Raw genomic sequence first — 11,854 nt, 5'->3', positions numbered from 1 at the left:
AATTTGATATAGGGCATTTTTTGTATTCCCATTTATCGCTTGCCAAGAAATAATTAAGAATAGGAGCTAGAAGATTAATTTTAAATAAAAAATCTTCTCAAATGAAAATGTCAGGTCATAAAAATTCCTTTTAAATCATAACAGCATATAAATCTTTGAAATTAACCATGTAATTACAATGTCTATCAACTTTTACCTTGAGCTTTGAGCCTCTCTTTTTAATCTCCCATTCTTTTTTAATGAATAGCTATTTTGAAATTAAAAAGTACTGTTCATTACACATGCCCTACTATAATAGGGTTTTTATCATATTTGCTCTATTTAAAAATACTTGCTACTTTGTAATTATTCACACGCCGATCCCTTCCTATATTGAGTAGAAAATAAAAAATGAAATAGAAGTCAAAGGTGCTTTAGAGCTGAATGATTTACACAATTCATTAAGGACGGTGATTTTTCAGTTAGCATCAGATTAAATGGTTACTTACTCTCAAATAGCCCTTGGGGAGTTGAATTGCTGGGTAGCAAACAGATTAAAGTTTGCATTGAAAGAAAAATTGAATTCAGAGGTAATCAATAGCATAATAGGGGCAGTGAGTGGTGCCTGCTGCCTGAAATGAAATTACCATATTTTTAATCTTAATTTTCCACTCTGTTTATCTGACAGTGTGGATGTGCAATCCAAACAGATAATGAGAGAGTGGGATATTGACACTGCTGTCCTCTGGAGTGCTTGTTTTCAGTGATTAAATGCTGTGATCTGTGATTACTTTGTGCAAGGATGTCAGAGCTGCTGGCCAGGACTATGGGAGGGACACTAGCTCAGCAGCTGTAGCTCTCTGGTCTCTCAGGTCCTAATGTCTGAAATTCATTTTCTACTCACTATACGGGGAGGGGGGAAATTGCCTCTTTATGTATATACTTCTGCTGCACAAATTACAATAATTAATCCCATTACTATTGTTGTCCTGATTCAGAAACGTTTAATTAGATCAATATGTAGTGCACCCTCTCTGTAAGTGCTATATTAAAGAGCCGCCAAACTTGCAAGGGATAGTAAGACATGAGTTATTATACAAAGCATGACGAGCAAAGTTTGGAGGTAAAGTGAATTATCTTTGTAGCAGAAGAAGACGGATAATGGAAAGCATGATTGTACCAGAGATCCAGCAAAGCCAGTTGGTGCAGATATATGGAAATCTGAAATGTAAATAATACCCATTGTAAGTATAACATCCGCAGTCTTTTAAAATGCAAATGTAATGATAGAGATGTTTTTGTAAAAAACATAGAAGGACTTGGGAACAAAACATGATTTAAAAACTGTAATACATTAACATAGCTAACACAACTGGAATGCAGAAAAATATAATGATGCAACCCCTTTTTGACAAACAACCTCGAAGATTTCTCAATTCTATGAGTATGAAATCTCAAAATATTCCTGGTGTTTGTTGCTTAACCCAAATGCAGTGTAAGCCATTTGCATTTTGATTAGAACCAGCGAGATAGTATGTTCAGTATCAGGGCCTGATCCTGCCTGATAATGGGATTACTGGCATGTAGCAAGGTTGTTTGTGTTCCTCAGTCTTTCAGGGATCAGGCCCTGGAAACAGAATTTAGGAAGCCCTGAAGTGTGTGCCTAACGTGTGATGGATGGGTGGGTTACTTGAACTGGAGTACGTCAGGCCTTGGCAGTGTATTTATCGGCGACAGCTATCATGTTCTCTGGAGAATTAGCATCTCTCTAGAACACAATTTCCACATTTGATTACAATCTGAATTGAACTTCTCACTTTTCTAACATCGCCACTGGGAGACTCTCCTTGTGCATCTTCCCAAACCTTTGCATCAAACACTACTTTGGTCTAAGAGAGGTTATTATTTCAACCAGTCATTAGAAATCTAGCTATTTTCAGGAATTTTTAGGTTTTGCAGTCTTTTTTTAGGGTTTGTTTCTTTGAGTGGGTGGATGGGTGGGTTTTTTATCTTTTACTACAATGCAACATAGAAGGCAAGATTTTTTCACAAGTGCTAGATTCTCACAGCTACTCTTGCAGTCATTAATGTCTGCAAGGTTTCACTCCTCCTGAGAATGTGGTGCATTATGAAAAGCTGAAGGTCTCCTGAATGTAGTTCCAGGCCATAAATGCAGCCCTCACTGCCTGAACATCTTCACGGGTTCACATTTCTTGAGCTTACTTTGATAGAGGGTGAGGAGGATACACCTCATAGCAGGTACTTCAGGAATGCCCAAAAGTCAGATCCATCTTTCCTTGCACATATGGATGTAAACATGTGCTACCTTGATTTCCATGGTTGAAAGCTGTAGTCCACAAGCATCCTCAAACTTTGCCCCTCTATAGTAATTTCTACAGGTTGGAGCAGGGATGTGGTGCATGAGCTAAAATACAGTTGCTGCCTGGTCAGGTCTCCTTCACCAGACAGGGCTGTCTTTGCCCTCTCCCTTACACGACTAATTCAAAGAAATGTCATAACATGACATCTGAGTCATTCCTAATTTTACCTTCCCCTCTCTTTGAACATGGTTTGGATGTTCATGTGGAAACAATGCAAAATAGCTTCTTTACCTAGAGAAACCAAATCTTGGGAACTCTGTAGCATCAAATCTCTGAAGGCTCAGAGAAAGCCCTGTTTACTCATAGGAAGCAAAAATAGTAAAACAGCTGCTACTCCAAGAATGAATATAGAAAGTGGAAATTACCACAGAAATACCACCCCACTATCAAAAACTGAAACATGACAAAGTCATGAAATTTCCTCCATTGCCTTCCTTAAAGAACTACTTTACTCTTTGAGAAACTTGTTCTCACTCCAAATAAAACCATTAGTAAAAAGGACTTCAAAGGAAAAGGAAAAAGGAAGGTAAGTCAGAAAAATACTTTGGCAAATGTGTGTGTTCCCTGTTTGGGTTCTGAATTACACTCTGTGCAATGCCCAAAAGTGCAGATCTGGATATTCCCATGTAGTTTCTCCATATGATAAGAATTTAGAAGTTGATACAAAGAAAAATAATGCAGCAAAATGCATGTTAACTGAGATATCTGCAGGTATTTGTTAATCCCTGTTAATATTTTTCTCTCAGTAACCAGCCATGTATCTTGCATGGTGCTATTTCTTCTCCTTTACTTAATGTTCATGAGGATGAAGGTTCTGATGCAGCACCACCAAAATCTGTAGAAGTTTTATCACTGTCTTGTGTGTGAGTGAGATCAGGATCAAAATCACATGGAGGTTTCCCCAGTCTTAATTCCCTGTTTGTGACTGACCCAATGAGAAGATGGGACTGAACCATGAAACCAGTTGCTTTTTTAAGGGCACTCCTAATTTTTGTTGTCTTGTGTTTGTTGGGTTATTTTTTTCCAATTTCAAGCCTTGCTGTTGGTTCAAATGAAGCAATTATAAAATATTTCTAGCATAAATTATCATGAATGCTAAATTATAATGCCTTTAAAAAGGAATACTTAAACATATGACCTTGAAATTTGCTGCTTTTTTTTTTTTTTCAAATACAAGTAAAATTTAAATATACTGCAGTGCTTGGAAAGTGAGTGTAAAAGAAGTGAGTAAGGCAGAAGCAAATACAGTTAAATGTCTGATCAAACATTCATGACAGTATTCACCCACCTTTAGTAAGAAGACAGTATCCAAAGTATTCACATAATTACAACCCATGCCTTCAGCAGATATTCAAGGTAACATTATTCTCATATTAATCATTGAACAGTGCATTGAGGTGATATTTTGTCACTTCCATACGGTCAATGACGTGAGTTCCCCTCAGAATTGCCAATATCTCACTGAGTCACTTGCTTTACCATATTTCTTTGAAACTGTTTTCTCCTGAAATTACTATATCTGCTGTGTTTGTCACATCCATTAATATAAAATACAATGAATTTATATTAGCAATATTTTTAAAAATTGCTAAAAAATCCTGACGTGAGAAACTCTTTTGATTCATGACGTGAAGTTCAGATTTGCTTTCCTTATTCCACAAACTACTTTAGATAAAGATGACAGAAAGACAGGTGTTTTCCACAGTTATTCAGAGTTTACAAACCTGCTGAAATTGAGGAGTTTGCTTGAGCATAGTGAAGTAACAAACTGTCTAGAAGAGGTAGAAGCAATAGTGTTGCTGTTGTTTCCCATATATTAATACCCAGCTAACATTTATGGAAAATTATAAACTCAGATGTGAACAAGACTTAGTCCTCCAGCTTTCTTTTAAACGGGGACATGCATAGTCATTACTGCTCTTTGCTCTGTGGTGTCTGTGTGTGCATCTAACTCCTTATCAGCACTCTAAAATGCTGTCTCTGGGACTCAGTGATATTGCTAATAAACACCCATTGAAATGGAAAGTGACTAAAAAACTGTTTGAACTTCTTTCCTGTTGTCTGACTATAGAGGTATAGTCCCAGCAAACGCTGGGGTTTATAAGAGCACAAAAGCTTTCTTCTGCCCATGTACCTGCAGTCACCACTCTAAGTATATTGAGCTTCAGAGCACACAAAAGAGAGGCAGAAAATCCAAACCAATCTCTTCCCTTTCACTCCTTAAATCCTGACATGCTCCATCACCTCCTCAAAATAGTGAGCTGCCCTTCCCCAAAATGGAGAAAAGAAACAAAATCAAATGCAAAACAATGAAGGAGGGATAATCTGATCTTTAAATAAGGAGACATGTTGCTTGGGGCTTAAGCAGGGTAAAGTTTCACAATGATGTCACCTTCTTCTGAGAACGTGACCCCCGTGAGAGGTGAAGGGTGAAATATAAATACCGTTAATCCATTGTGTTTGTATATCTCTTAAATATGTGCCAAGTTTGGCATGGCTGACTCCACCAACTGTCTGGCAAACTAGGAAGTCTTCACTACAGGCTTTGAATGAGCAGTATTCATGGGAATCAAATGGCTGTTCTTTTTTTTTCTCCTGACTGAAGTACACCTCATTGATGTATTTTCTTTAAAAATAGACCTATTTTTCTGTCTCATTTCCAACAAAATGTCTGATTTTTTCAGACAAAAGCAGAGGAGTCATTGCTTTTCATGCAGACAGCAATATCCTCCACATATAATGGTTTCCACAATCATAAGTTAAAAGTCACATGTGTGAAGTTCACTGTTTGCTTCTCTGCTCATTTCAAACTCATTGAAACTCATTTCCTGACAGTATTCACCCAACTTAGTAAGAAGACAGCATCCAAAATATTTGGATTTTGGAACATGGCATTGAGTGAGTGTACCATACCCCCCACCATGCGCCTACTGGCAAAGTGAAGCTGTACAATGGACTGTTAAAAAATCAATCTATATTAAACCAGTTTGTTTGTTTGTTTGTTTGTTTTAAAAATCTGCTCCAATCCAAACAGGAATGTATTCAGGAAAGTCACCTTGCCCATTTATAGAGGCTGTGGGAGTGGGTGATTGACAACCCGTCTCTCCTTGCCTGGTTGTCTGTGTGTTGGTAAAGGTGGAAGGGAACTGTAATAGTACAGAATTCTATTTTTAGGAGATGTTTGTGAAATATATTGAGAATAGAAAAATTTAAGATTTTTAAGGATGTCAATGATTAATATTTTTTTGGTTTTGGAATACCATGGAAGAAATGTCAGTGTTAGTGTAGTGGGAGCAGAAAGGTAAACTGATTGAGAAATCAGTTTCCATTTCACTCTCCAAGCTCTTTTTATTGCCCTTGTGATACCTGCCTACTTTTAAGACCAGCAACATAGGAAGCACAAATATAGATTTCATTTTAATAATACTTTTATTTGAAAGCACAAATGTATATAGGTATGACAGCTGGTAAGAGGACCAGAAACTGCTGCCCCATCTCAAGGAGCAGAAGCAAAATCTGTGCCCTACTACTTGGACAAGTGAATTTGTTTAATCCATCATTTCTCTGCAGAGAACTGTCCTGAGAGGGACACAGACAGAAGAAGGATGAGGAAAAAAAGGAAAAATACTTACTTATTTTCAAGAGGAAGGCAATCTTTGGCACAAATATTGTATCCCAGGAGGTACAGCGTTTTCAGGCAGATCTTGCAAAATGCTTTTCCGTGAACTTGAGAAATGATTTTTTGTCCTGCTCCCATCTAGCCAGGTCTGCAGGCATTTTTATTTCTCTTTGACTCACTCTCTCCTTTTTACTGCACAAAAAATGTTTGCTTTCACTGGTAAGGGCTTTCACAATCTATTGTCATCCAAACTTTCATCTTTATTTTAAGAAGCTCCCCACTGGTTTTGACTGGGCAGAATATTTGTCTTTTCCAGGTTAAATTTGTACACAGGTACTCCTGGAATTTTTGCAGTGCCTCAAAGGGTTGGGGTGATCTCAAGATTATCAATCAACACTGATTCCTTTTCTATCTTCAAGTTCTGCCTTTTCCTTGGAGCAAATGTATTGCTAGTTTCTGTGCTGGTATTGGTGATAACCCAGTCCTAACCCAAGGCTGAGGCTCCTGGTTGATCCCATAGTACCAACTCAGTAATACCTAGAGCGTGAAAGGCTGAATATTTGCACATCACTTTGATCCTGTTGCCATGTTCATGTATGTACCAGTCTTCACTACTGAGACTCTGAAGAGCAGAAACTGTCTGTTACCATCCCTGTGTGCAGGGAGATGGATAAAATCACCTAGTGACTCTACTCAGGTGAGTCTACAGTGATTTCAGGTGTCTTAGAGGATCAAAGACATCCGGATGGGCTAGGAGGTATGACACTGGACCTACAGGAGCTGGCCACGAGGAGTTGGCCACAGGACCTCCAGGAGTTGCCATGGAGGCCAGATGAGACACCCCAAAGCACATGACATGACCCTGTGCGCCTCTCAGCTGATGAACCCCACCAGAGTGACCATCCATGAGCTGTGCTAGGCTGTGTGTCAGCTGGAGGTTGTGCATGGGTAGCCCTCCACACAGGCCAGGAAAGCTGCCAGCAAACAATGAAAGTACTCAAGGAGCTTTAAAGTTTCAGCCTAACTTTTATTTAGCTGTTAATTAAGCCACTGGCTGTGTCTAGACTAGAGGACCTGGGCATGCTGCCAAGCACCCGTGCACAGCGTGTACCCACCCTGCTGCATCCTGGCTCCAGCCCGGGGTGTGATGCCCGTGTTTGCTGCTCACAGTGCCCAGCCCCACCAGGAGCACCAGCACACGCTCAGCACCAGTGAATTTGGGTGTCCATGGCCACCTCTGAGAGCCTCGCAACACAGAGCCAAAGGTTAGTGAGGACGCAGCCTCTGTCACCAGAATAGAAGATAACTTTATTTTCCAAATAAAGTCCCCTCAAATGCTACGTTGAAAATGTTGAAAAACAGTCTTCCAGACAGGCTGATGAAGTGCTAATAAAATATTGCAGCCAAGTCCCTCTAGCTCCGAAAAATTAAGCAGGCAGCTGAATTTAGCCTATGGTAAAGTTAAGTGATATTTAATGATTTTGAACTGACACAAATGATCTGAATTTTTCCTTTCTAGCAGAAGGAAAAGCCAAAAATTGTTACCCTGTATGCTGAACCAAAGATATGGATCAAACAACCAAATGCGTGGGCTTGTCATTAGACAGAACAAAGAGGTTGGTTCACTACTTAAATTTAACCATATTCATTTGTTCACTTAAGCTGCAGATCTAACTTGGTACAAAAATCTTATTTTCAGTCTTGTTTTGGACCAATATATATTTAAGGATATCTCCTGGGTTGGTATCAACATCTTGGGTACACTCTAGATAACTTCATGGCATAGTTCACTGCGCATGGATTAATACAAGAAAACTGTGGAGAAGGGAAACCTTGTCTGGGAAACAACAAGGAAACACAAGAACTGGTAGCAGGATTTGACGGCAGTTTAAGGACAAGGACAGAGCAAGTGGCAAAAAGTAAGAAACTCGTGCTGCTTGAGTCAATCAGCTCATATCACAGCACTTTTGCCAGGCTGGTGTATAGGTCTCAATTTAGAAGTGAAAGACAGAAACAGCATGTTCATAAGGCCGGAGTCACTTTTCTCTCTGAAACTTATGTGCCAGCTAGAGGTGACATTTACCCAGACACCAATGAGAAGCACAAAGAATCTGTTAAGAGATTTATCTGATCACAAAACATACATCTAAATGAACATTTCTCTATAAAGTGTTCGTTTTTCCCTTTGACTGAGATGAGATTTCAGAGCAGTCATCTCATGTGCAGCCATCTACAGGAAATAGAAAGCTGGTGCAGATATTTGCTGCCAAGCAGAAGGAAGCTGTCCATAATCTTCACCCTGTGCTCCCCACATCCAGGTCTATGCACTGTGCAAAAGCCATGCACTACACTGAGCTCTGCTTCCTGAGGACATCCAAACAGGAGCACTGCACCTGACACTTTTGTTGTAGCAGCAGGTCCAGGCCTTGTGTTTGTTTTGAGGAACAGTGCCTGCCACGTGCTGGGAAAACCACTGAGATAGCACAGACAAAAGGATGTCCAGTCATTCTCTTGTGGTTAGTGGTATGATAGCATCAGCCTGGGGCTTTGCAGGGCAGCCTCCAGGAAGACCAAATCAGTCACCACCATCACTCAACCCATCTGCCTCTGTTTTTGGCAAGAGAGTGTCTGTCTCTAAAAATTGCCACCCAATTTCCAGAACTGAGGAGTAGTTGTGCTTCAGAAATGGACCTATTTTAGAGATGAAAGGAGAAAGCAAATTCCCTTGCTGTTCATACAGCTGTTCTACCTAAACCTTGTATATACCTAAACCGTGTGTAATACAGTATTTGCTGGTGAGACAGACTTTTTATATCCTGCAGTAAAATCTTGTTATCAATCTAAGAAAAACAATCTGGAACTGAGACACCTGCCATAATATTATTTTCATTTGATACTGTATTTCATTTCAGCTTGACTTTAAAAGGACATATGTGCCTGGGTGTGTTAGAAAAACCATAGATTTAAGTGTGGAAAGTGGATTCAGCAGTCATTAAAACTTTTACCATGTGACAAATATATAATATCCCAGTAACACCAGACCATAATACATAATATATTATATATAGCTGGGAACTGACCAGAAAGGAGAAAATCAGTCATTTGCAAGTAGTCCTTTGTGTCTTACCTTTATTGCAGAAGGGCTTTGCATAAAGTCTGTCTTGCCAGCTTTTACTGTGCCACTCTGCAAATGAAAGGGAGGAAGAGTGCCATGCAGTAAGCTTGCTGGACGCAGGTTATAATTTCTCTCCCTGTTAATGGTGAGTCCTGTGAAAACAAAAATTATTCACCCAGTGTGGGGCACAAAACCTACTGCATGTATAGGTTACAATGATATAGAGCCCTGATGATGATGGCAAACGAGGAGTTAGAGCAACTAACCTGGATGGCTGCAGCTCTTACGGGTACCACTCACATTTGGATCAATACATAGCAGCAATTCACAAACATTTACTGGACCAGGATCTGTAAAATTTTACAGACTATGGCTGCACAGTATAAGGGATAATTCTTCTAGGTGCTTGCAGTGGTAGTAAATATTTGTATTTATATTATGGTGGTGTCCAAAAGAACCAGTAGGGGACCATTATGCATAGAACTATATAAGAAAGAAAAGATATAATCCCTTCCCTGTGGAGTTAACCGTCTAGGGGACACAAATAAAAGGTAGAAGAATGGCAATAAAATGTATATGCAAATGAGTATAGCCATGAATTGGGGCAGCTTTGTGAGTTGTATGACTTTTTTTGTTATTCCTCTAAGGAAGGAAAAAACATGCACAATGGTTGCTATCAAGTCACTGGGAAATTCTAGGGGGTCTGGAATTAATTTCTGTTTTAGAAAAGTGCATTTATGAAAGTTTTCTTCTCTTTTTTGTTTGTTTTGTTTTGTTTTTATTTTGTTTAAGTAGAGGAAGAGGAGAAAGGTAAATCATAGTGATTTCTATATCTTTGGATATGTAAACTCTAGACTAGGATTTTATCAATTATAATATGTGAAGAAATGACCCATATTGTGCAAGTCATATGCATATTCATTCAAGACACATAAGAGATCCAGTTGCTGATGGAGTGGGTCTCACAGGAATAGCACTGCAGCAGCATCCACCCCTCTCCTTGTGGGGCTGTGTAGAAAGCAAACATCCCACAAGTGGACATACACACCTGATTAGCAATTCCTGTTCCCTTTAAGGAAAAGAAATCAAAAAATTAAGGCTAATTTATGCCTCTCCCCTTTCCAAACGCTGGTGGAAGAGAGGCAGGAGGAGGGTCACCCTGGGAGGCTGTAGGGCTGATTGGCATTGCTCCTGGACTGCCACCTCTGTGGCAGGGGGAGCTGCCCCACTCTCAGACCTGTCCCTGCTGCCCTTGGGAGCAGAGCAGCTCTGGTGAAAAGTGACCCTTAGCAGGAAAGAAGAGCATTCAGATTTGGTATTCAGCTCCTGTGCTTCTCTCCCTTGAATTGTTGATTGTTTACCAGCTAAAGTGAAGTTCTTAGGGTGGATATTAGCAAAGAAGGAACTAATTAGGCAACTTCTGTAATCCTGTCAACACTGTTCTGGCTTGCTTGTGCAGGCTGAGGCATCTTCACATTTTATTCTTCTTTATTCTAAACATTTCCCAGGTAACAAGGAAGGTGAAGGAAATTATCGTCTTTTAAAACTGCCTCCTTGTAACTTACCTTGACAAAGACATGAAACTGCTTTTTCTCATGTTTTCCTGGCATAATCCTTTCCCTCTTTTAACCTTCATTTCATGGCAACCTATAATCCTGGAATGATCTAAAGAGGCTGTGCTTTGCATGTATCTGTGACTTGTAAAATGTTTTCTTCATCACTCTTCAGGAAAAAAATTTGTCCTAAGACACTGGGAGCAAAGCAGGGCTTCAAGCGACACAGTAACAGTTTCATTGTTTAACTTAAATAATGAAGGCTTTGGGGTTCTGGTTTTTATTTTTAAATGTTGGAAGTGAAATATGGTAGTGATGTTTGAGTTATGAACAATGTCACTTATTCTTTTACTGTTTCAGAGTCAATATTATAGCAGTGTTCTGGGCTACAGTGCTCTTAGCTGTCGGCAATATTGGTTAGCTGGATGTGAGGCATAACTAGGTAGAAAAGAAGGATGGCAAGGAACACCAATGCTGGATTGTGTGCTACTTTCTGGAAAACTTGATTCTTGTTCGTTGTAGTTTGTCCTTTTTCAACATGACAGGAGTAAGAGTTGATTAAAGAAACAAAGAACATGCACAAGCATAATATAAAGTTGGCAACTTAGATTTGCATAACTTAAATTCTTAGTTTAAGAGACATAAATAAGGAAAGAAATTCCCTCCAGGAATTCAAACAAAACTTCTTTGGATTTTGTATTTTCCACATTATAAACAAAGCCCTCATTGCCCAAAAGCAGAAAAGACTTAAAAGACTATGGCTGCAGGAAAGGGAAGAAGGAGATTTAAGTTTGAGACATATTAGAAATTCATTCAAAGATCAGAAGGACAGACATTTTTATCTGTTCTGACCCTAAATGGCTTTGTCTGATTTTTTGTTTCTTTTGTAATGGTGTGGAGAGCTGCTCCCTTGGAGGAGGCTGTTTAGCAACTACCAGTGGGTCTTCCTAAATTACTGACAAAGACAGTCTCCCTCTGGTTGAGTCAGGTTAGAAATAGATCTCCTCATCATTCCCTCTCTGGATGTTCTTTTTATTTCTCTGCTTTTAGTGCTGTTTCTGTTTATGGCATGATTCTCTCCTCTGCAAGATTTTCATTACATACGAGTTTAGTACCATCTTTTTTAAGTATTAACTTTTCAGTACTAACTTTTTTAAGTTCCTTTTTTTTTTCTCAAAGTTTCTTGTTTAGTCTGTGGACACAAACA

General features: G+C 39.3%; 1 long non-coding RNA gene across 1 annotated transcript in view; it reads right to left on the bottom strand.

Annotated features, from left to right (window-relative positions):
* Positions 1-280: 280 nt before the first annotated feature.
* The window catches only part of LOC116992593, a 29,917-nt gene continuing 18,343 nt past the window's right edge, over positions 281-11,854 (bottom strand). The window contains exons 2-3 of the long non-coding RNA XR_004417079.1: positions 9,107-9,246; positions 281-1,200 (exon numbers count right to left, since the gene is read on the bottom strand). This is a non-coding gene — a long non-coding RNA (uncharacterized LOC116992593). The remainder of the gene's footprint in view (positions 1,201-9,106; positions 9,247-11,854) is intronic.

The sequence above is a fragment of the Catharus ustulatus genome, chromosome 2 (genome assembly GCF_009819885.2).
Source record: "Catharus ustulatus isolate bCatUst1 chromosome 2, bCatUst1.pri.v2, whole genome shotgun sequence".
In the NCBI taxonomy this organism is placed as follows: Eukaryota; Metazoa; Chordata; class Aves; order Passeriformes; family Turdidae; genus Catharus; species Catharus ustulatus.
The sequence above is the reverse complement of the archived record's forward strand: the minus strand, read 5'-3'. Positions and strand labels throughout refer to the sequence as shown.